Source organism: Pieris napi, chromosome 14 (assembly GCF_905475465.1).
Source record: "Pieris napi chromosome 14, ilPieNapi1.2, whole genome shotgun sequence".
Lineage (NCBI taxonomy): Eukaryota > Metazoa > Arthropoda > Insecta > Lepidoptera > Pieridae > Pieris > Pieris napi.
This window is the reverse complement of record NC_062247.1, coordinates 8,589,265-8,614,103: the sequence shown is the minus strand read 5'-3', so window position 1 is coordinate 8,614,103 and position 24,839 is coordinate 8,589,265. Positions and strand designations below refer to the sequence as shown.

Here is a 24,839-nt window from a genome sequence, read left to right as displayed (position 1 = left end):
AATGTATTATATTCACATTGTTTTTATATAAGCCGTATACTTTATATAAGTATACTTTATAAGCAGTATACTTTAAATCTACTTATAAGCGCTACATTTGGGGCCAGCCTTGCAATTCTGTAACTCACTTCTCACACAGCGGTTTTCACAGCGGCTGATTTGGCATTCTGATAAGGAGGGAGCTTGTAGTATATTGTCTATCAGAATGCCAAATAATAAAATGGCTGTTTCACGACTGATTTGAGCACGACCGCCGCTGTGAAAACCGCTGTGTGAGTTTGAAAAGTGAGTTACAGAATCGCAAGGCTGGCCTCGGAGTTAAAAATATATTTTATTAATAAGAGCAATTGTTAATGGAACATAGAAAATTCTATTAATGCAGACTCTGAGTTTAAACTAGACTAACACTGCCTCTTGTGTTTTTAAAGATACCCTTCGAAGACGGACAGCCAAACAGCAGTCCTTACCAAAAATTGCTATCTTAATTACCTTATCCCTACAGGGTATTTAAAACCAATAAACTTAAAATAATAACGGTTATGAAACCGTATCCAGTTCCTATATTCGTTATCTATACGAAAACTAGAGGACCCGACAGACGTTGTTCTGTGAACAATGAATATTGATTTTGAATTGGTATAATTAACTAAAAAATATTTCAGAAACAAAGTGTTTATTATTCTAATGCTTAATGATATACAACAATCTTTGTTTTTTTTTCTGGTGCGTTTATTTTTACGTATTTTTAGTTTTGTTGGTACTCCGACACGGGAATGGGCCATGTGATAAGTTATTTTATACGTATTTTATCAATGTAACAAAAGTCAGGATTACGGTGGTTAAGTTATCTTAAATTTTCTAATTTTCCGCGCAATTTTCTTTCATAAGAACCTTCTCCTGACAAAAACAAACACATCAAAAAATTTGCGAAATCGGTCCAGCCGTTCACGCGTGATGCCGTGACCAAGGGAAATAGGGATTCATTTTAATATAATATATAGATTCATCATAAATGATTCAGATGTTTAGGCGTAGCATGACTACTCTTGTCAAACAAATTCACTAATAATATTTGGATGTCATGATCTCTTAAAGTGATTCAATTTTGAGATCAAAGATTCAGATGTCTGGAATCTTTACAAAAAGATTTAATTTTCTGATTTGGATATGTTTGGGCGTAACACTTACTGTAATATAATACATTCAAGTATTTGTTTAAGATTTTCTTGCATAAGATAATGGTAACATATACTATGGCATTGTACGCACGTGTCTTCTGTCTACGCCAGATTTATTGTTTTTCATTTTGACCGTTAAAATGTCTGTGTCGGGTCCAAACCAAAGACGGATCGCTTAAGTGTCTGCAATTGAAGAGATTGACCCATAACAATCAAACAAATCATTATTTCGTCTTTTGTTTTATCACAGTCTAATACCATTAGTATCACAGTGCAGTAGTTTAGCACGAATCATATAGTTTCATCAAGTTTATCAGTTTCTGACAGCTCCACTATCTATTTTTCATACATTTGGTGTACTACACAAATTGTATCCGAAGGATTTAAATCTAATATATAAAATTCTCGTGTCGCGGTGTTTGTAGTTAAACTCCTCCGAAACGGCTTGACAGATTCTCATGAAATTTTGTGTGCATATTCAGTAAGTATGAGAATTGGCTACTATCTATTTTTCAAACCCCTAAGTGATAAGGGGTCCCACCCCAATTTTTTTATAATTTTTCATAATTTTGTTTTGTTTTTTTTTTTACGATATAGCATACAAAAATACATACAACCCTTAATTTTCACCCCTCTACGATCAACCCCTATTTTTTATTAAAGTAGATAAATAATTAAATTCAACTAAAAATAGGTTTCCTAGAAATAATATTATCTATACATGGCAAAACGAGGTTTGCCCGGTCAGCTAGTTTCTATATAAAAGTTTAGTGTAACTATTTTATTTTTTTATACACTTACGCCTGTTCCTCGAAGGGTTAGATAGAGGCTACCATCTACACTTGCTACGGCCCTGGCTTCATCCACTTTCATGACATTTTTCATGGACCTTTCCCTTGTCTAGTATGTCCTGGATTTGGTCCAGGTATGTACCCGACTCAACTTATTTATTCATAGAAAAACCACCTAAGCATTCCCTCTTTACGTTCTCTTTTATACCACATTACGTATCTCATTTACTATTCTATTACGTATTATTGTTTAAGTATTATTCGTACTTCCTACTCCTCGATCTTAATTACGCAGGCGTTAATGTTTGAAAACTTTTGCACTCAATAAAATCGAAACGGATGTAAAGTCAAATAATGGTTTCTCGAAAATGTATGCATTTGTCATAGTTTAGAAATTGGCACAAATTCAATATGCAATATCATTCTAAATATAACTCACTTGACGATCAAACTAGTGAAGTATTGGAAACGTATAAATTTCAAAACCTTGCAAATTTATAGGAACAAAATATTTTGAATTCTTTTAAAATATTTTGTACCTGCCCTGCGATTCTGTAACTCACTTTTCGAACTCACACAGCGGTTTTCGCATCGGCGGTCGCTCTCAAATCAGTCATTTTATGATTTGCCATTCTGAAAAGGTGGGAGCTTGTAGTTTAGTGTTTATCAGAATGCCAAATCATAAAATGACTGCTTCACGACTGATTTGAGAGCGACCACCGATGCGAAAACCGCTGTGTGAGTTCGTAAAGTGAGTTACAGAATCGCAGGGCTGAAATAGACGCATCTGATGTGTTACTCTATAAATCCAATTCGGTAATGAAATACCCAATATTTCTCTGAAAATCCGTAACGCAGGTTTCGTAAACTTGGAATTACGTTGTACGAAAATGTTATATTGAAATTGGTGAATTTGTTGTTGGTAGTTAGTAGTAGCAGGCTTGACCATATCCTAGGAACTACTCTATAACCTATTGTTCTGGGTAAACCTATACTACAGAACCCTTCTACGACTTCATTATCGCAAAACTTTGTTACACAATACAAAAGATTCGAAGAACTACAACAATTAGGAGAACCACGGTGAACAGTCTTCCCTAGTGAAATAATGCGTAAAAAATTATGGAAAAATAAATAAAACAAGTAATTTAGGTACTAGTGTAAAGATTATATACGTTTGAAAATAACTATTGCAAATCCATTACGTATTCTCGTGGGCGCCTATGTAATGTCGATTATAGCGAAACTAAATTTATTTTTATAAAATGCGTGTTTAGATCATACATCTCACATGTTGCAGGTAAACCCATCAGTTTTTAAACAACTCTTTCAAATAAATCATTTTTTCATAAACACGAAAGCTATAAATTTTCAAATTTATGGACACTTTTATGACTCCTTAAGTATTGCTGGATCTATAAATCGCACTTGCTTGTGTTCAAAATTGGTACGTCCTTAGATTCTAAACGTAGCATAAATGAGCAGTTCTGGCCTAGTGGAACGGATTAAAGGCATTTTCTTATTATGTGCGCAATTACTTGAACCTCCTACGATGAAGGCAAACGTCGCGAAGAAACCAGAATGTTCCAAACCCAAATATCGATGACATGTATCAGACACAGAATGCTCATCTTTATATATATAATTCTTCTGTGAGTGTGTATGTCACTGAACTTCTCTCAAACGACTGGACCGATTTTGATGAAATTTTTTGTGTGTGTACAAGGGGATCTGGGAATGGTTTAGATTCACAAATCAGCCCGGCAGGTGGCGCTGCAGTCGGTACTTTCATACTTTAATATCCTAATAGCTTGAAATATCATGCAGGACAACGTCTGTGGGGTCCACTAGTTTAGTATTTAATATTAAAATTAGGGGCCTCATAGCTTAGCGGTCTTATAAGGTGGCAGCTAGGTGAGGGGTATCGGGTTCGACTCCCGGTTCGAGGGCAAGTTTTAATTTAATTTAAATTTGTTCTCACTACTTGTTCTTACTACCCAACGCTAACAATAATTGTACATAAATAGAATAATTATATGTAAGTAATAAATCGTTAGATAACCTTATCTTATAGTTTAAAATATATTTGAAAAGAATGACATATAACAATTAAGTATTTAGTTCTTTGAATTTGTAAAGGCAATGTGGGCGTCATTCGTAAGTTATACTTCCCAAATGACGCATCATTCAAACAAAATCATATTACTATGTATGGTGCGGTGTCCAATAATAACATCCTACCATTCGTTAAGGATATTTATAAACAGCCTACTTGTTCTTATGTTGATATAGAGAAGTAGTTCCGTAGAGTGACCAGGGGGTGAAATTAATTATTACTAACACTTTATTTACTTCACAAATAACAACCAAATAACTGAGTAAAGAAGACAAGTAAATGGGCAGTCTACCTGCTGAAAAGTTTGGGCCTAGTGAATTCAGCGTGCAAATCTGAAATCTGAGGTCGCAGATTCACACCCAGACTCTACCAATGAACTGTATATGTGCGCATTTAACACTCGCTTGTACGGTGAAGAGAAATTTCATGAGGAAACCGACATGCGACCCTAAAAAATTCGAAGGCGTCTGTCAGCTTCAGAAGGCTACTAACTACCCTATCCTACTAAACAGATACAGAATTCCGAGGCCCTGATTTCGAAAGGTTGTTCTCCACTGGTTTTTTTTCTTACTGCAAAATGCAGTTCTTGCAACTCAGTCTATGAGACAACTCCGAACGTAAAACAATAGACAAATAGCTATTCAATTGTTTGTGATTGGCTAACATCATACTAAGGAATCCAATTACTGACTCGATCCGTCTTTGTTTGACCAATAACAATTGTCCTGATAGCATCCACTGCCTCTCGTTTTACATTATAACCCCAATGATGCCTGGGTATCAATTACGTTATAAATTTGTAATTATTTATCTCTGGTGACTTATAAGATCACATGATCAACCCTCTCATATGGCGTGTGCCGTGAACTAACTGTCATCTATGACAATACTACTGCGGTAGAAAGAAGATTGGTCAAAGATAGCAATCGGGTACAGAAATTTCCTAGTCGGCGTTGCCTGAGATTATTAGACCTTGAACACCTTAGGAGAAGGCTTGTTCGGCCTAAAACACTGTTTTTTTAGATTCATATACACATAAGAGACAATTTAGAATAGTACACACTACACAATTTCCTTGTAAATCAAAAACTTGGTGCTTTCAAAGAGATGTGGAGAGTTTCTTGTATTCTCACCCGCTATATTAAATATTAACGTCATAAGTTTATCTAAATGAATAGATACATTTTGATTTCATTTGTCAATATATAAGTGCCAACTTCCTTGATTGAACAAGCTATGTATTTGATATATAGAGTAAATATCAAAAATAAATAGTTGGAATATTCGATTATAAAAGATTTATGAAGATATTATATTATTAATAGCTGACCCGGTAAACCTCGTTTTGCCATTTATATCATTTATAATAAAAAAATAGGGGTTGATCATAGAGGGGTGAAAGTTAGGGGTTGTATGTATTTTTTAATGTTGTATCGTAAAAAAACAGAAAAAAAATATATTTAGGGGTGGACGGACTACCCTTAACATTTAGGGGGATGAAAAATAGATGTTGTCCGATTCTCAGACGGAGTTTAACCACAAACACCGCGACACGAGAATTTTATATATTAGATGAGGTCTGAGACTATATTCTAAATGTACTTGAAATTTTATGACTAACATTTTTAACCAAAAACGATCTAAAGCATGCATGAAATGATGAGTAAATGACATTTTTGCGACGTGAAGTCATATTTATTAGTTTAAGTCCTTTTATGGACATTACGTCTCTTTCGTAAGTTTCTGGGACTTAAAAACTAAAAAACTATTGATGAGTCCGTGCCTTGGATATTAAAAAACATTGAATTTAACAAGCATTAACCAAACTGAGTCATAGAGGAAGCTTTGGTTCAATATTTAGGTAATAATGCCTCTATCTACAAACAAATACAGTTTTTAGTAATTTTACATTACATCTGTAGGGTGTGAATTATATAATATTTATTTAATTATTCAGAAGATTCACAGCACAATACATAAATAGTTTTATATATATATAACATTGTAGGCCAATTACAAATCTCCACATATAGTTTTTTTTTTCATAATACAAGAAGGTAAACAGGTAAAAAGAAAAAACAGAATTTAATTAGTTGACAATGAAAGGTTATCAATGCACTTTATTCATCATGGTTGAAATAATTTGATAGTACATGTGTATCTTTTAGTTTTTTACTTTATATTTAACTGTATATTTAATGGACAATAAGGAATTTTTTTAGCCTTTAGCACTTTCAGTCATACTTACAGGTCGTTTATGTTCAATCGCATGTTCAGATTTCTCTATCTGTTTATTTGTCAATCTAATAGGCAAATAGGTGATCAGCCTTCTGTGCTTGACACACGCCGTCGACTTTTGGGTCAAGCTGTTTTCCTCACGATGTTTCCCTTCCCGTTTGAACACAGTTTGCAAAGCCGGGGATCGAACCTTCGACTTCTGGGATGACAGTCGCCCGCTGAAGCCACTAGGCCAATACTGCTTCTATGCTTCACAATTGTTGAGACATTAAACTCATCTAAGAGTACTTGGGATTGATTTGTTCCAATTCAAATATTTATGGCTACTCAGCCTTATAAACAATTTGTGTGACTCAAAACTTGGCAAAAAGAGTGGCGGAGAGTTTCTTGCCAGTTCTTCTTACCCGCTCTTCGCCCTTGACTTGCGAACTGGTAGTAAATGTAAATTTAGAATCTTTCAACATCTTTTCTCTTGACGTTCATAAGTGTATTTGGTTACCTTTATGAATAAAGTTATTTTGAGTTTGAATTTAAATAAAACCTCTTTATAAGATATAGCTTTTAACCGTCTGTCACCACCAAGGCTTTGTAATGACAGCGGTTATAATTTGCCCTATAACTAGAATTCTTATCTGCCGATGGATCTGTTTGATAACTTTGCGGCGCCTATGCATTCAATTCAAATCGATACAATAGCTGACAATGCGTCTTAATGACTATAAGACCACGTTCACAATTACCAGTTTACTTTATTCGAGCCCGGCTTCTTACATATTACATGCCAACACATGCCGAACTCAAGCGTTTCTACACGTAATGTCCAAAATGCTTACAATCTGTCTTTTTTGATATTGGCTTAGCTGGCTCGCTTCTGGGTTCTATGAAAGCTGTCTACCGTTACAGACGTTACCTAAGCGAGAAATAATATTGCACAAGTCTCGATGGAACATATATTGTCCTCAAAGGACAAGACAATGTCATTTATCAATATAATGACCGCCTTTGATGTTATCTTTCCGCCACGCGCGTTAAGTATAGAATAAATGCACAATAAATCGTCATCGCTCCATCAAGCATATCAATGAGCAATATCGACTCCTGGCTTTTCGATCTGTAATAAGCAGTGTTGGTTGCGATCAATTTTCTGTTAGAGATCATTTAGAGCACCCGCTTTCGTAATACTCTCAATTGTGAAACTCGCAAGAAATTAACTATTTATTTATTGAGAGATATACTAATCCTAGAACATAACATGCATTTCGCATCGTTTATGAACGAATGAAAGATTATTATAGTAATTGCGTCCTTTTTTTTATGGCTCTGGCACGGTTTGTGCATTAGCCAGCGTCAAGTATGAGATTTTTATAATTCGTGCTTTTTGCCTTAGAAATTCGACCATGTCCTCCATGTACGGTTTAGGCACTCGCCCGGTACCGCACAACCCTCCCAAAGGCCGAGAACAAATTTAAATGAAATTAAAACTTGCCATCGAACCGGGAATCGAACCCGGTACCCCTCACCTAGCTGCCACTTAATAAGACCGCTAGGCTATGAGGCCCCCAATTGCGTAAAAGTCTATTAGAGCATCAGGGTGGTTAGTATGTAAAACAAAAGACGCTAGAAGAAACGTGTTCGATTCTGATTGTGGACGTAACATGACGTATCGACACATGTTGGATTAGAGATGATGCCGATCAATTACAATTAAACGGAACGTTATCTTTATCTAATTCTATAGATTGTAACAATAAAAGTTATTCTATTATTAATTAAGCATTTACTACGAGCAGAGTTAACCTGGCTTGAGCGTGAGACGTTCAACCCTGCCTTGCGATTCTGTAAATCACTTTTCGAACTCACACAGCGGTTTTCGCATCGGCGGTCGCTCTCAAATCAGTCGTGAAGCAGTCATTTCTAATGAGGTGGGAGCTTGTAGTTTATTGTTTATCAGAATGCCAGAAAGTTAGGGGCTGTATGTAAAAAATTAAAAACAGAAGAAAATATCTAAAAATAAAAATAAATATTTAGGGTTGGACTACCCTTAACATTTAAAGGGATGAAAAATAAATGTTGTCCGATTTTCAGACATAATATGCACACAAAATTTCATGAGAATCGGTCGAGCCTTTTCGGAGGAGTTTAACCACAAACACCGCGACACGAGAATTTTATATATTAGAAAGATATAAAACCATTAACCATTTGAAACCTTTGTCAGTGCCTTTGATGTTGATAATTTTAGATATAGTGTAAATAATATATAATTAAGAATATAATTAGGAATTCCGAGCTGTATAACACCTGTGCAGTGTGCACATAAACTTGCTTACGAGACCGATGAGGTCACTGTGGACAAATTGGTATATTTAACTTGCATTTTTGTTTATATGAATATAAACTCCAAGCGGTTGACCGTACTCAAGGTAATATATTCATCTACAAATTAACACCTTTGCGTTTATCTTTTCCATACTTGATCTAAGAAGATATTTACGAATATAACGAAAGACGTTAAGCGTATTAAGCTTTAGTTTTTTGAGTTTATAATAGGCATTTTTAAAATACTCCTATTAAATTAGTAATAAGTACTTGTGTGTTATAATGGTTGTATGAGTTATATTTAAAAACCAACATTATGTGTAAGCTGCCCACTGAAGTACTTCCGAAAAAATTCGACTTAGGGTCCTTCAAGAAAAGAGCGTACCAATTATTATTAAAAGGCCGGCAACGCACTCGCGAGCCATCTGGCGTTGAGAGTATCCATGGGCGGCGGTATCACTTAATATCAGATGAGCCTTCTGCCCGTTTGCAGGGTGTTCCTTTAAAAAAATATACAAACAGAATACAAGAACAGTATTCTCTTAATGGAATATAGTTACTAAGTTAGAACACATTGTTGTTAATTATTCTCTTAGTAAATTCAGGTAGATTTCAATTACCTACTTATTAATCTTAAATTAGGGTATATTGTATTATCCAAGAATGTCTCAGTTACGAGACAATTTAGTAAAAAAACTAACCGAATCACTGATCCATAAGTAAGACAAACCAATTTGATATTAGATAATAACAAGCAAGTGTTTCTTTCTCTTTTTACCATAGACAATTCAGCTACATGACATTCTCCCAACCATAAAATCTTCTAGGTATGGTGTTGGATATCGATTTATCCGCAAGAGTTCGTCGCTATTTGGCATATCTCTAACAATGTTTGCGTCATTATCATGTTCTTCAGTTGTGATTTGCCCAAAATGTCTGGATATTATCTGTTCTATCTTGACGTTTAATATGAGAAACGGAAACCTAAGCTGTTTTAGCTACAAAAGCAGAAGCAGAAAGGTGAAATAAACAAAATACATATTTATATTAACGCAATAGTTTTGCGTTGCCGGCCTTTTAAGAATTGGTACGCTCTTTTCTTGAAGGACTCGAATTGTTAGTTTATGCAAAATACAACGAAGTCACTTGTGATTACAATTATAATGTTTTGAATACAGGTCTTGTTTGAAAATCGATGTGTATTTAGACGAAGTATCGCTTATATCGGTCATTGTTTAAGGATGTATGTATTATAAAACAGCAGTTATATCAACATTATCGGAAACCTCATAACTGATAACGATTTCGAAGAAATGGCTTCGGAAATCTTTTGCTAATCATTAATGCAGTGGTTAATTTTATGACGATAGGATTATTTGATAAGACTTTGGTTTAGCAACAATCTTTTAATTATGAAAGATCACAAGTCACTAAAACGAAAAAAACTAAACGCGGTCGAGAGGGAAGGATCACGCAGAAGATTGCTGTGTTCAAATAAACAATCGGATAGCAGATTTGTTATATTGGCATGCAGATTGGAGATCGGTCTTTAGATATGAATCAATCCAAGATTGTTTTTAATCTTAGCTTGAAGATATATTATTAATTTTGGCCGTAAGAGTAGTCTCTCAGAAGATTACGAAGTCTAGACTAAATTCTGTTAGGTACTATGCTGAATGTAATTAAATTATTAATAAAAATAACACTTACACTAACAATTTGAACGTTTTTTCTAAATACTATTAAAATTTCCATATTATCGACGTACGACGTTCCACAACTGAGCGTTTTAAAGGCAGTTTTTGCCGCGCACCACAACTATGTGGAACCAGCTGCCGACTGAAGTTTTCCGAACCAACTCCACTTAGGGTCCTTCAAACGTGCGTACTAATTCTTAAAAGGCCGGCATCGCACTCGCGAACCATCTGGCAATAAGAGTGCCCATGGGCGACAGTTTTACTTAACATCAGGTGAGCACCCTGCTCGATTGACCTGTTAATAAAAAAAATTAAAAGAACCCCAATTTACATCTCTGTATAATAATACTTATTTTAAATATAAATAATGCTTAAATATATATAATATTTATACGAAGGAGACTCGAAATATATAGGCGATTATTTTTGATCAATCTCCCGTCTGACGACGCCGTTGTCAAGAAAGTCATAAATAAATATAAAGAATACTATTTATAGTAGCAATAAGTTCTAAAAGTAATCATTAAAATATATAGGAAGAAATGAATGTAGGATGTAGAACAATACATTGCATCAGAGCGACCCACATTGATAACAGCAAGACAACAAGTGTGCAACAGGCGAGCTAATTGAAACCTATTTCTGAGCTACCTATCAATTACGGCTAGGAATTTTCCTGCATTTTAAATTATTTTACGGCTGTAATTTACGTACTTTATTGTAGTCACAAATTGATTTAATCCTTAATTCTTAAAGTGATACGAGTAATAATACTAAAATTTATGAATAGGTAGGTATTCTAGAATATTAGACTGGAATAATATACTTAAAAATATAAGTATATTAAAAATATAAATATAAGTAGTAAGTAAAAAAGCTTTGATGTTTTAATTATTGATATGTTTTAATAATGCTATAGTTGCCATCAGGTTCTATGAAGATGACATGCGAGTGGTTTTATATTTTGAAAATGTAACCTGTGGTACGTACTATTTTTATGAATATATTCTACGCGCCATTTCGTGTTTCGTGTTCACGTAGGTTTGATTCACAAAAGACGTCCCCAAAACGCAAGCTATTTGAATATATAACGCATATTGATATTAATTGCACCCTCGTGAAATGGCAGGTCAACTAGTTCTTAATAATTTCGCCCTATAAACCCGAGTTTAATTATTAACGCTTAATTGCGCAGAACTTAAATTGTACCTGGGCGATGTGACCACTAACTACCTATGCCTACTCGCATCCATATCCCAGAATAATGGGAATAACGGGTAGAATTACGACAGCGAGGGAGTCATCTGTATGGTGATTCTGTGAGTGTTAAAAAATTCGAGACAAATTCGCGTCTCCAACTGACTCCTTGAGTGAAGTGAACGATTGAACGGGGTTGGTAAAACGAGTTGTTCACGAGTAACCTCCAGTATAGAGGTTCTGGTAGAATAAGAATTTTGTTTAAATTACAGTATAAATGCAATTTTATATGGGACTTCGTTTTCAAAATCTTCCGTACATTGTGCATGGTTGTCATTCAGAATATTTTAGTTAAATGTAAGTCTGTTAAAAACATTAGGGTCAACATCCAGTATTATTTTTTGCCAATAAGTAAAGTTTTCGCACATTTGCTGAGAAATATTGCGAATAAGGATAGCATATTAATTAAACGTGGAAATAATTGAAGTGAAACTTCTAATGCGTCTTCAACAAGGTTGCGTTAAACGTTTAACGCAACCATGGAAGGGGTATGAAATCACTGTTGCGTTAAACGTTCAACGCTCGTGGGGAGGGGGAATAGAAAGAGACACAGCGAGAGTGAATAATCCCATTGAAAATATTATAGATTTGGATATTTCTCCACTCGAAAATGATAATTAAAAGATCAATTGTAAATTGTTATCAATGCCAATAAAGTTTATCTTGAAGAAACAATATGATTTCACTAAAAATCAATTTCTACCTCTTCCTATTTTCATTTCCACTTTACAAAGTTTTACTTCTTCCGCGCGGAGGGACTCCACGCACTATTTTTTCTTTATCCGTTTAATTTCTATTTTCTCAGGAATGTAAAAGACCCTTAAAGGGCTTTAGCGCCTATAGTATAAACTACTGTATAACTAAGTTGATTATGAGAAAAATACATGCTTTACTAACAATGTATATAGGGAACGATATTAACAATATCACACAGACACAAAGCCCTTCTGCGAGGCGTGTCAGATATTAATAACGCTATCCGCACTACTATTACAAAGACATAATGTACGAGCCAAGGCATGGCGATTTCCTAAATCGTCGCAGTTACCACCCGAGAGTATAGCCAGACGTAGGCACTCTGTTCAACTGTTACATTGCATTCGTTACATAACAATTAACATTTCATTATTTCGCATAAATTCTATTGTTGTATGCGAGTGGTTAATATAGAGTAAAACTAAAATCCTCTATTATTTAAGTCACCCCGATGACCCAGGCCGAACTTTGTAATTAAACCCAAAACTTCTGGACCGATTTCGTAAATTCACACTACATTATCAACTATACTTATCACACAAAGCTATATATACAAATATACAAAGCTTCTAACGGGTAGAATAAGTACTTAATACCGATTTTTTGAAACAAACACTGACCACATCACATCATACACAACGCAAATCTACATACCCAAAAGGGTTTTCTTTTGCTTTTTCTCTTTCAAAAACCCTTTCAACGTTAACTTCTTTCTTAAAAATGTTTACTATCGATTCAAAACTTTATAGATTCACTTACAATCTTTAGCAATATCAGCCTTGCGATTCTGTAACTTACTTTTCAGAATGCCAAATCATAAAATGACTGCTTCACGACTGATTTGAGCGCGACCGCCGCTGCGAAAACCGCTGTGAGATTTCGAAAAGTGAGTTGCAGAATCGCAAGGCTGCTCAAAAAGTATTCTTCTTGTTCAACAGTAGTTAAATTATAGTAAGTGTTATGTAGAATTTATTAAGTCAAGTATCTAAAACCATTAATATGTCAAATGGAAGAGAGTAGCTGCCCACTACACAGGGAATCCTATTGAGGGGGCTAGTGCACTTTCTCTTTTAACTATACATCCATTTTTATTATGTGTTATAAAGCTTTTCTTTCTTTCTTCAATAATAAGAGATAAATTTATTACGAGACTATTGTCCAGTCATGCGAAGCGGGGACAGGCCGCTTCTTGCATTTTTAAATTATAAATTGAGTCACAATTTAATATCACGATCTAGCCCAACTTAAGACTATTATGTTCTTGTATCTATTTTAAATAAGAAGCTTCTTGCAAAAGAAAATATGTTAATCAAGAATAATTTCAGTTGAATAATTTCATTAATGAAACGGAAAACGTAATGTCACGATTTCAGGTACAGATGAATGTTAATTAAATACAATTTGTGTTACTATTGAGGAAAACCGCATAATATTCCTTTAAAAATGCTTAGTTCAAAACATGTTATTAGACAATTATGTCATTAATAATAATTGCGGGAATTTTATTTAAACATAGCAACACAGTAATAATTATAGTAAAAATAAATTTGTTTGATTCTTTGAAATTACTATTCAACCAGTCATATGTTTTGAAAATCTTCACCAAATGTTAGGTAGTATTACTCAATAATTATTTTAAGAATAGTACATAGACACTATTGTATGTACTAAGTCCCGTATCCCCAAATGGGGCATGCAAACATATTTCTGCAAGATCAGTGTTATTTTTAAATATTAACGTATTTATTTAATTAGACAATTACAGTGTCATGCGTCTTATGAGTTTTCTAGTAAAATAAACTTGTTTAAACATACAAAATCTAGCATTGACGGTAATCATTCAAATATCCACCTTACTTAATAAATGGGAAAAACGATTACATACATTTTGACTCATTATCGCAAATATGAAATAATCTCCTGAAATTGATAATAGAACTTGCGTCACTGATAACATGCGGAGTGCACACTTTCTACATTCCTAAGGATTTGTTGCATCGCTGATGTCATCCGCTAAATCTGAATCACAGCTTTCGAAGGTTTTCCTCATATGTTATATACACGCTCGTTTAACTTGATTCGACTTCTCTATTTCTCTTCTTCGGTAGTCCAAGAAGTACTACGAAATGGCCTTTCAATATAGCCAAACCCCTTAGACACAAAAATCGTCAGGTACAACAGGCTGATCACCTACGATATCCAGTCAAAGGGTAAGAGGTATAAAATAATACTAAAGAGTTAAAAACGCTGGATTTGACCAACCTTTTTTTTTCTGCGGTTATTTGCAATCAGCCCCAAGGCTATGAGCAAGTTTTTTCTGTGGTGCTGTCATGTGCAGTGAGTTCCCATTTGAAGCATCTACTCATCTTATTTCTAGAGCTATTGTCGGTCTTCTAGCAGTGGAATATGGTGACGTTTTAGTCGACTCACATACTGTCTAATGGTGAGTTGGCGAGCAAGTTCATTCAGTTGACAGCTTAACCGCTCTTTGTATTTAGCTGCCAGTCTCCGGATTTCCTCACAGTATTTGACAAACCTGGAGAAAGAGATCCTACTTCGAGAGAGTCATACTAAGCGCTAAGTCACGACTCTGATTCTTACCCAAAGAATCTCTTATAAGAGCAATTGAAACAGACGCCTATTTTCCAAAAAAAAACTGCACCGATAAACATTTCATCCTGATACCACGTGTCGAAGAGCATAATAACTGGTTCGGTCTGACTAAATGTTCAGTCAATGGTTGCTCGCGAGATAGAACGCATGTCCGTTGTGTTATAAAACCGGTGTTGCGCGGGAGTTGATACGTTTTTGTTTTTACTAAATTTTGATAGTGACAGTTGCAGTGTATCTCCAGTGGATGAAACTGAGAACTGAAAGCGAAACTCAAACATCTACGTGTGCAGGTGCTTACATTTTTAATACCTAGTATATAATGACCGGTATATGTACAGCAATGAATCAATATTTTATATAAATATTTAACGTTATTTAATTATCAAAGCCAAGGTTTCATTTGAAGGATATTTGAATTTCGTAAACAAAATTAACTTAAGTTATTTTATCCGTTATTTTGTAATTAACTGGCCGGCCCCGAAATCACTGGACTTTTTAAAATACGTATATATTAGAAATAAAATATTTAGTGTAATGTAGCATTCTGATATTGAAAGAGTTCTTTAAAAATTATTTCCTCTTTAAAATATCAGTAAATAATAGATGTATGGGCATTTCCAACTGCGATAAATGTAGAATAATAATACATATTATTAGGTAATCAGCAAACCTTATTGCTTAGCAAACACTGAGTCACATGTACCTAATTCCAAGATTTGACTTCTATGCAAATAAACTTTATTTAATAGAATAAATTTACACAATAAATTCTAAAAATAAATTCGTTCCTATGTATTACAATGAACGTAGTCATAAAACTATATAGGTCACATTTAGAAACTTCAATGACACAATAGTTTAATGTGTTATTTAACTGTTTCAACAATGTTTGTTACTTCTATGTATAGTTTGTAATATAAAAAAATTGATACTATTTGACGATTTTTCAGTCGTTTACACTAACAAATAAAAATATCTCAGCGGCTAAATATGTAATAAATAGCATCTATATGCAGCTGTATGAACTAGGCAATTTTGATTCAAACAACGGTTGTACCAGATTCAATTGAATGAAATGAAACTATATTAATGCACTCGTAGTGTTCTCGTAAATAAAAAATAACGCTTCAATAATTTCTTATACAATCTAGTTGAGACTTTTGTCTCAAGGTTTTGAACGATAGAATTTTAATGCACGCATTTTAAATAGAGTTAAGGGGCCATCCATAAAGTACGTCACACGAATTTTAGGACTTTTGAACCCCTCCCCCCGTCCTTGTCACAGGTTGTCATATTTTTATAACCCCCCCCCCCCCTCCTGATGTGACGTCACACATTTTTTAAATCTATGTATGTATTTAATTTATGTATAAAAAATTAAATCAATTTTTCAGAACCCGGTCTCAGAATTCTCTATGCTAAATTAAAGAACACAAAACATTCATAGATTTATGAATAGGTAACAGTTGTAGATCAGTTATGTAGGGGACAAATAAACTAGAAACAAAACTGGAGGAAGTATATTGTTAGTGCGAATGGGTCGCAGGAGTCGGCAGGACCCACTCTTCTCTATTGATTAATCAAACGCCTTTATTGCATAATGACCAAGATTCAAGAGCTATTGACCGCTTGATACATGTAGATCATTCTGTTTGCAACAATATGTCTCCATGTGCGGTAGGACTAATGTATCTTTTTAACGATTTTCTTAAACCTAGTATTTGGCCCATTTTGGTATTCTAATTAGAAATGCATTTACACATCCTATTCACGTCTTTCTGCTACTTCGAGAGCTCTTACGACCGACTCGACTCTAGGACGTCGTTTGTAGAATTGGACAATGACACTTTTTATATTGACGACTTCATGGACTAGGCATCCACGATCTTTTTTATAAAAGCTGGGCTAAAGGTAGTTTTAGCTGCCACACTATTTCTTTACATAAACACATAAACATGCTGACTTTTTTAAATACTTAGAACAGTGGGTAAATGCGCAGGAGGATCCCCTGATGTTAAGTGATACCACTGCCCATGGACACTCTCAATGCCAGACGAATCGCGAGTGCTTTGTGGGCCTTTTAAGAATTGGTACGCTCTTTTCAAACACATCAGTGGGTAGATGGTTCCTTATAGTGGTGGTGCACTGTAAAAAGTGCCTTAATAAACGCTCAGTTATGATACGACGGACGTCAAGGTGATACGGGTGGAATTTCGTATCTGCCTCGATGTCCGATGAGAAACTAATACAGGGGTCCGAGACTTTTTATATAGAACAACTTACTTCGACCACAGGCCATTCCTAGTAAAATATGCCATTAACAAGTGCACGGAACCGAAACTGGCATTGTTAAGTCAATTAGGCAACTTGCTGCAATTTAAGTAAATGTTAAAAACGCGTATATGGCGCCATCCTGATACATTCCTTGCAATAATAACCCATAAAGCCTTGTATGGTAATGGTATTTATTCTTTGTTTGCCTAACATGATTATTTAAAGCTAAAGGCATGTTCTGGAATTTTAAAAGATGTTCGTTTTGCGTATGTTTTTAAGTCTAAAGCAAATTCATATGCATTATCATCTTTATATATATAATTCTTCTGTGAGTGTGTATGTCACTGAACTTCTCTCAAACGACTGGACCGATTTTGATGAATTTTTTTGTGTGTGTTCAAGGGGATCTGGGAATGGTTTAGATTCACAAATTAGCCCGCCAGATGGCGCTGCAGTCGGTACTTTCATACTTTGCTTTACTAATCGCTTGAAATATCAAGCAGGACAACGTCTGTCGGGTCCACTAGTGTGTATATATAATAACTAAATAGTTATTATAAATACTATCAAAATTTACTCTGAACTATACAAAAGGTAAATTCTTAACCATAAATAATACTGTGAACCTAAAATTCGTCTATACGTAATAAAGTTAAATATTTAATACAATTTACTTTAGAGAGGTAATGAAATACGGTTCAAATATTTAAATTAAAGCGTTAATAATTTAGGGATAATCCCTTAGATAGGCTCACTGTGACCCTAAAGGACCCCGCTCTCGGATATTAATCATAAAACGGGCAACTACTATAGAGATAAAAATAGGACATCAGATATATAAATGATAGACAAACATAAAAAAATATTTTGCTTACGTTTTTAAGATAATAAGAGAGTACCTGAAAAGACGCTGAAGATTTTTTGTCTTTAATGATACTGAGTTATTATAGACGCAAAAGTATATCACATCAACAATCCTTTACTGGTATTCCACTTCTTTAGATTAAAGCTTTTAATAAAAATAATCTAAACGGGCTTCAATATAGAATTAATTGCTTCAATGAATATAATGCCGGGCATCCAATCATCCGTTGTATCTATTTGACCCAATCTTAGCTCATAGGCCAAGTTCATGAGCAATTTTCAATATCGACGGGCTCGTAAATCGAGACAGAAATTGCTGCTCATATTCCTATACAGTATTTAATAGTCAATTTAAGCGTTTATGTTGTAACTTACATACACATTTCGTTGTTACATAGATATTAGCATAAGTCACTCGTAGAAAAAACAAACGAAAAATTATTTCCCGCCGCGCGATTTACGTGACGTTTCGTGAGTGACATTTGGCAATTAACACATTGTCATTGTAGACCATAGAGATAAAGACATCGCAAATTGTCAATACAGAATGTTGTATTATTTTGATTAATGATTATATTACAATGAATATTAAAAAAGTTTTAAAATAATATAATCACTAAACCTGCACCTGTTATCTTAATGCAAAGCTATGCTATGGTATTTATCGATTGAGTTCATGACTATAAACGTGAGTAACTGAATGAAAGTATACTCAACGATTATTTAATCTCACACGACATTATGATCATGTTTAAGGCCCTTTCTACATTTTACGATCACGATAGAATAAAATGAATTATTTATTAATGGACCGCGCCTTAATTATAAGATACATATTTTCAGTTTACTGGCCATTATGAGAGATAAAATATTTACTGCTTCAATCAAGATAGCGATGGTTTACATTGTTTCAGGAATGTTTAGAATCATGTGATTCGAAACATTATACTTAGAAATAATCGAGGTACCGACTTTGTAGCGGTCCCACGCTGCCCGCTAGATCGCATTACATAGCATGAAGGCAAACAATCAAATGTGTTGGAATATACTAACAATTATGCTGACACTAAAAATGACAACCGAAACTGGTGTTTACATATACGAAAATCCCATTCCAGTACAACAGAAATGTTTGATTTGACAAACAGTTATTATTATTTTAGATTTATGAAGCATTTTGTTTATGGTTTTATCGTTGGAAAAATACCCACGTAATGAATACCTGAATATTTAAACTAACGTGCGTTATAATAAAAAAGTCGACAAGTAATTTAAATTAAATTATGAATTTCGTATGAAAACGAACTTGCTGCCAATCCTATTTAAACTTGGACGATGACTAAATTAAATTACAAGTAAACAAATCGTTAAAGAAAACATGTTTAGTATTCCTCAGGGCATAGGTTGTCAATGAAAGACATCCCACGCAAACAGAAATTTATGGTTTAGTTTAATGACTTGTAAAATAATATTTACTACTTATCTAACCAATTTTAGTATGGAAAATAGTCCAACTATAATGTATTATTTGCCGACACCCCTTAAATACGTAGTTTTTTTGTTAGTCGACAGTTATATTTTGCAAGTCTTACTTAGACACTAACATCATTAAGGACCTATCTGCCTTGCAGGATAAGGAGGGAGCTTGTAGTTTATTGTTTATCAGAATACCAAATCGTAAAATGACTGCTTCACGACTGATTTGAGAGCGACCGCCGCTGCGAAAACCGCTGTGCGAGTTCGAAAAGTGAGTTACAGAATCGCAAGGCTGGTCGCCAAACTCCAATAAAGTACATTGTTTCTTTCCATATTTCGTCATCATTTCTTTGAAATAGGGCGAATGGAAAAAATATATGGTGGAGTTGAGTAGTTTATGTATCCATTTTGAAAGATCGATACACCATTTAAATAACTTCGCTCGATAGAAAAAAATCCAGACAAAGCTTGAATTTGAATTTATTTTATGACGAAAATGTATATAGAACATGATTTTAAAATTTACACGATATATTTTATCGCAAGCCAAGTAATCCATTTCCGAAAAAAACTTGATAAAATTAAATTAATTTAATGTTTTACATAACTAATTGTTATTACGGGCCGTGCATCAGTGCTCCAGCCTCCAGCTCTTCACTGCGACTCGCAGTCCACTCCGAGACACTGACACAGCAATTCGTGCTGGGATAGGGCCTTAAAGATAATTTACAAAAATCATATTTTACTATTGTATTAACTTATAACTTGGCACAATCTTACGTAGAAACAAATGACAACGCTGAAGTCTCTAAGCGCAAAACCTTTTACAAACCACAGACCTCACTTAAGTTCACACAGGTATTTTTCTTGCTAAAACTATTTTAGTGGCCTATATGCATAACCTGTGCATACCCTGTGGATAACTGGCGCCATCTGGTTCCTAACGGTAATACTAGATGCCAAGCTAACGTATTCTGAATTATGTGATACATCATAAGAACCGCGTAGAGGAGGGGCCTTGATTATCTTTTGCATTACACTGATAGTACGGATATTTTATTTAATATGAAATTCTTTATAGGGGCTTAGTTGAATTTATAAACGTTTTTCAAAACTAAATGTATGAATAAAAGTCAATGTTTATAATCAAACGTTAAATCCGATAATCTTGTTGTCTTTCAAATTTAAAGTAAAGATTTTAGAATCATATCAATTTTTGGCGAGGTTTGGATTACCAATGACTAAAGAGGTTAATGCTAAAATTCGAATGTTTATAGATTGATTATACCCTACAATCATCAATGAGCATTCGTCAGATATTTCTAAAACAGAACAAAATAGAAATATATTAATGTTTCATTTTATATAGGAAGAAACAGTTGATTAGAAAGCGTTACGCTAGAACTATGTATTATTCAAACTCCATTCCATGACCAACTAAATTTGGAATCGTAAAGCAAAAGACGGTACCTTAATGGTACAGCGTTGAAATTAAGGATGTATTACAAGTTCTCAAATAGATCGTTGAAAGTTTTGCAGCCAAATTTCTGAATCACGCTCAAAATGGGAATTGAAATGCGGCTTCACGTCGCCAAATGCACAATGCACGGTGAGGTAATGGAATGTTTTAGGCAATTGAGTCAATAAATGGAAAACTAACACAGTCAAAAATTTGGTTATCCCTATATACTGTTTATATTGATTCATTATCGCATCCAAAAGGGGTACAATTTCACATTTTATAAAGCATGCTTTGATTGGAGTTTTGGGGTATCTTAAATAATATAAGAACGTATCAGTATAATTTATTTCAGAAATAATTAATTAGAAAATAAGAAATTATTAATATATAATTTATTTCAATGCCAGTCCTCGTGAATCGCGAATGTTTCGTTTCGTTCATTTACGATTGTCCATTAATTTCAACTGTTTAATTTCAACGAGACATTCATGCATATTAAATAGCAAAAACCCAAATTAAAAACAAAATAAACTGCGTATTAAATTATTGTGTCCTGTTACAAGCGTCGCAAAATAAAACAAAAGCTATCATATTGCAGTACCTAGTGTTTACTGTTGGTCTAGACATTTCTTATATTACACAGCGCATTTTTAAGTGTCGAATGATGTCAGCTTACGATGCTTTCAAAGTTCTCGAATTTCTTCTAAGATATTAGATATTGTTTTTAACAAAACGGGTATGTATGATATACTGTACTCATCTGACACTTCATGACAGCGTACATACAATTTGATAGAAAGAGACAAAACAGTGCAATTAAATTGAATTAGTTTTTATGAATAAGTATACAAATTAAACGTGGTTTGCAGTCCGGCAACAATTTCATGGGACATATGGGGCTTGTATTACCACAGAAATATTAATTATTTTACCCGGAATCGAACTTAAAACCACATGTTTATACTATAGGCATTGTTAACTTACAGATGCCTTTAATCTTCAGTCTTAAAAGAAAAAGATTTAATACACGAGAGTTTAATAACGACCTCTTTTCCTTTTATTTCAAAGTAATTTCAAAATCCCCAATATTTTAGCATTACAGTGTTTGTTAAGGGATTACCTCAATCGATTACGACATGCGTCAGTCACGTAAATTTGTCCCGAAATAAACGTGAGCAATGATTTCGATAAGGTAATGTAAATACTTCAGATATTTGCAATAGTATATCGCTGTAAAATCGATTTAATTATTTGACAGTATAGTGACAACTGCGATCTATTTCCATTTTATATTGTCTACTTTCCTATATTTTATAGGTCAGTCGGAACTTTGATTGAGTAGTTTGATTATAAAATTTTAAGTGTTATATAGAAATAATTACAAGAAGAGACTAGCTGCCGACGACACAGGGAATCCTAGTGTGGGGGCTAGTGCACTTTCTCTTTTAACTAAACTTCCTTTTATATTTTTTTTTCTTCTCTTTCAAAGCTGATATTTTTGTAAATATCGATATTCTTATCGATTAAAGGAATATGCCTATCGTTGGGCAGTGGGAAAACTAAAATGATAGCTTCTAAAGTACAAAATATTGTTGACTATATGAAAATTACATAATTTATTCGGAGTATGTTTCAGGTATATCTGAAATTTGATATAAAACAAAAATATATCGGGGCATTGATACGATTTATAAATATATACCTACCCGATTATCAAATGTCATGTTTTGACACTTAACAATACAAATATCATCTTTCCGAGCCAACAGTTTTTTATATCAAAACATTATCGTTAGATTAGGACATTTTAAAAACAATTTATAAAGTCTCCGCTACTCAAAAATTGTTGTCGCGAGTGCGTTTTATTTTTTCATTTTTCTCGTTCCGAAACACGTTTAGCCTGAATTAGGTATAGGATCCCTTTATACAGATGTTACAGACTTGAAATGTGTATAAAAGAGCTCACAATATATTATAGTAGCTTCGTATTCGTGCATACTATGCGGTGAGTGCGTACCTTTTTGTAAAGTCGGTAATAAGTCTGACTAATGAAAGAAGATAATTGAATTATTTTAAAACTTTCGGATGGCAACACAGAATGTCATTGAATTTCTTAGGTTAGTATGATTTATTGTCTTGATACTTCATGCAATTACTCATTTTTATTTCTATTATATATTTTTCCGAATAGTTAACAGGTATAGCCTAAACTTTGTTTGTTGGTTTTTTTGGATTCTGATTTTGATTATTCCGAATAAAGTTGTGTTTCATAATAAATATAGTTTTAGGTTTCCATGCAATGCTAGTCACTTTAAGTATCAATAGTAATAGACTAAATACGTATAGTATTTTATTTCATAGAAATACAGTTACTATCAATGTAAAAATAATAAAATAAAATCAAGTATCAAGTAAGTTTAATCCACAAAATATATCAAACTTTTAGGGATACCATACTAACATTTTTTTAATTTGCCGCGCTTTTTCGTTATCTTCTTTCATTAGCCTCTAACATATTATACTGTATGTTAAATGGGTGTTAGGTTAAATTCTTATACATGACAACTGAGTGTGAAGAGAAGCTGCATAATTAGCACCAAAATAAAAATAGTTGTCATAGCATATGTCTAAACAGCGAGATAGTACACCCATAGATCAGTCCACACGCTTACAGGTATCAGTTTAAAAACTTTACGATGTTAACTAATCAATGGAGTTTATAAACATCCTGTTGAAAATACGCGCCTGGTTTGCTCTCAGCCTTGAATCTTGACCTTGGAGCGCAGATTTAGTTTAGCACAGTAGTTTGTTTACCTGTATTTTTAGGCCGAACAGCGATAAAAAGTAGATAAGCAAATTACATATATCGCGTAACTTTGATTGTAGAATAACTATCTGGGTTGATATAAAACACATCATTCAATTAATAAAACTGTTTTAATTCAATTTTAAATTATATTAGTTAAAACTTATAATCAATTTGTCTTACTCCACTGTTCTATGGTAATTTCCATCTTTCTGTCAGATTGTTTTTTCTCTGTGATAAAGGAGACTAGACGAATAATAGAAGCGAGCAGTGTTGGCCTTGTGGCGTCGTAGGTTCGATCCCGGGCTGTGCACCTACAACTTTCTTTCTATGTGCGCATTTTACATTCGCTCGAACGGTGAAGGAAAACATTGTGACATAACCGGCTTGCCTTATACCCAAAAAGTCGGCGTGTGTCTGGCACAGGAGGCTGATCACCTACTTGCCTATTAGATTGACAAATGATCATGAAACCATCACAAAAAATATATTTAAATAATATATTAGAGGCACTATCAAATAAATGAGTTCAAATAGCATAGGATTAATTTTAAATAATTACGTATTAGAAATAATATTCTAATAATAAAGATGAAGTAATTATGATTTTCTTACGTCAATACTACAATAAGAAAACACCTCATTGCGAGAAAGACGTCGTAAGGTCAAAACCATTAAACATGTTTAGCCGTGTGTTTAATCATACTAAACGTCTCTCATCAATTAGCATAGCAATGCAATTCCAAAAACTCTAGAACAATATTTAATCTGTGTTTCATCAATGTCAATTGTCAAAGTTGACGAAAATACTACCAAAGAGGGTTTTATGAGATGAATTACCAGCGAAATAATGTTGGATTCGGAATGGAAGATTACTGTACTGCATTACATGTGTTTTGTGTCAATTGTCAAAGTAACTAAATAACAAAATGATTTTTGTGTAAAAATAATTGTTTTGTGTTAAATTGTAGATTCCAAAAAAGAATGGATTC

The 24,839-nt window shown here is 33.8% G+C and overlaps 2 protein-coding genes across 3 annotated transcripts in view; one reads left to right on the top strand and one right to left on the bottom strand.

Moving 5' to 3' along the window:
- The window catches only part of LOC125056028 (synapsin), a 94,294-nt gene that overhangs the window by 9,850 nt on the left and 59,605 nt on the right, over nt 1–24,839 (bottom strand). The window lies entirely within an intron of this gene.
- The window catches only part of LOC125056029 (tissue inhibitor of metalloproteinase), a 51,178-nt gene continuing 41,411 nt past the window's right edge, over nt 15,073–24,839 (top strand). Inside the window, exon 1 of the mRNA XM_047658844.1 lies at nt 15,073–15,255. The gene's annotated coding sequence lies outside the window, so the exon portion shown is untranslated. The remainder of the gene's footprint in view (nt 15,256–24,839) is intronic.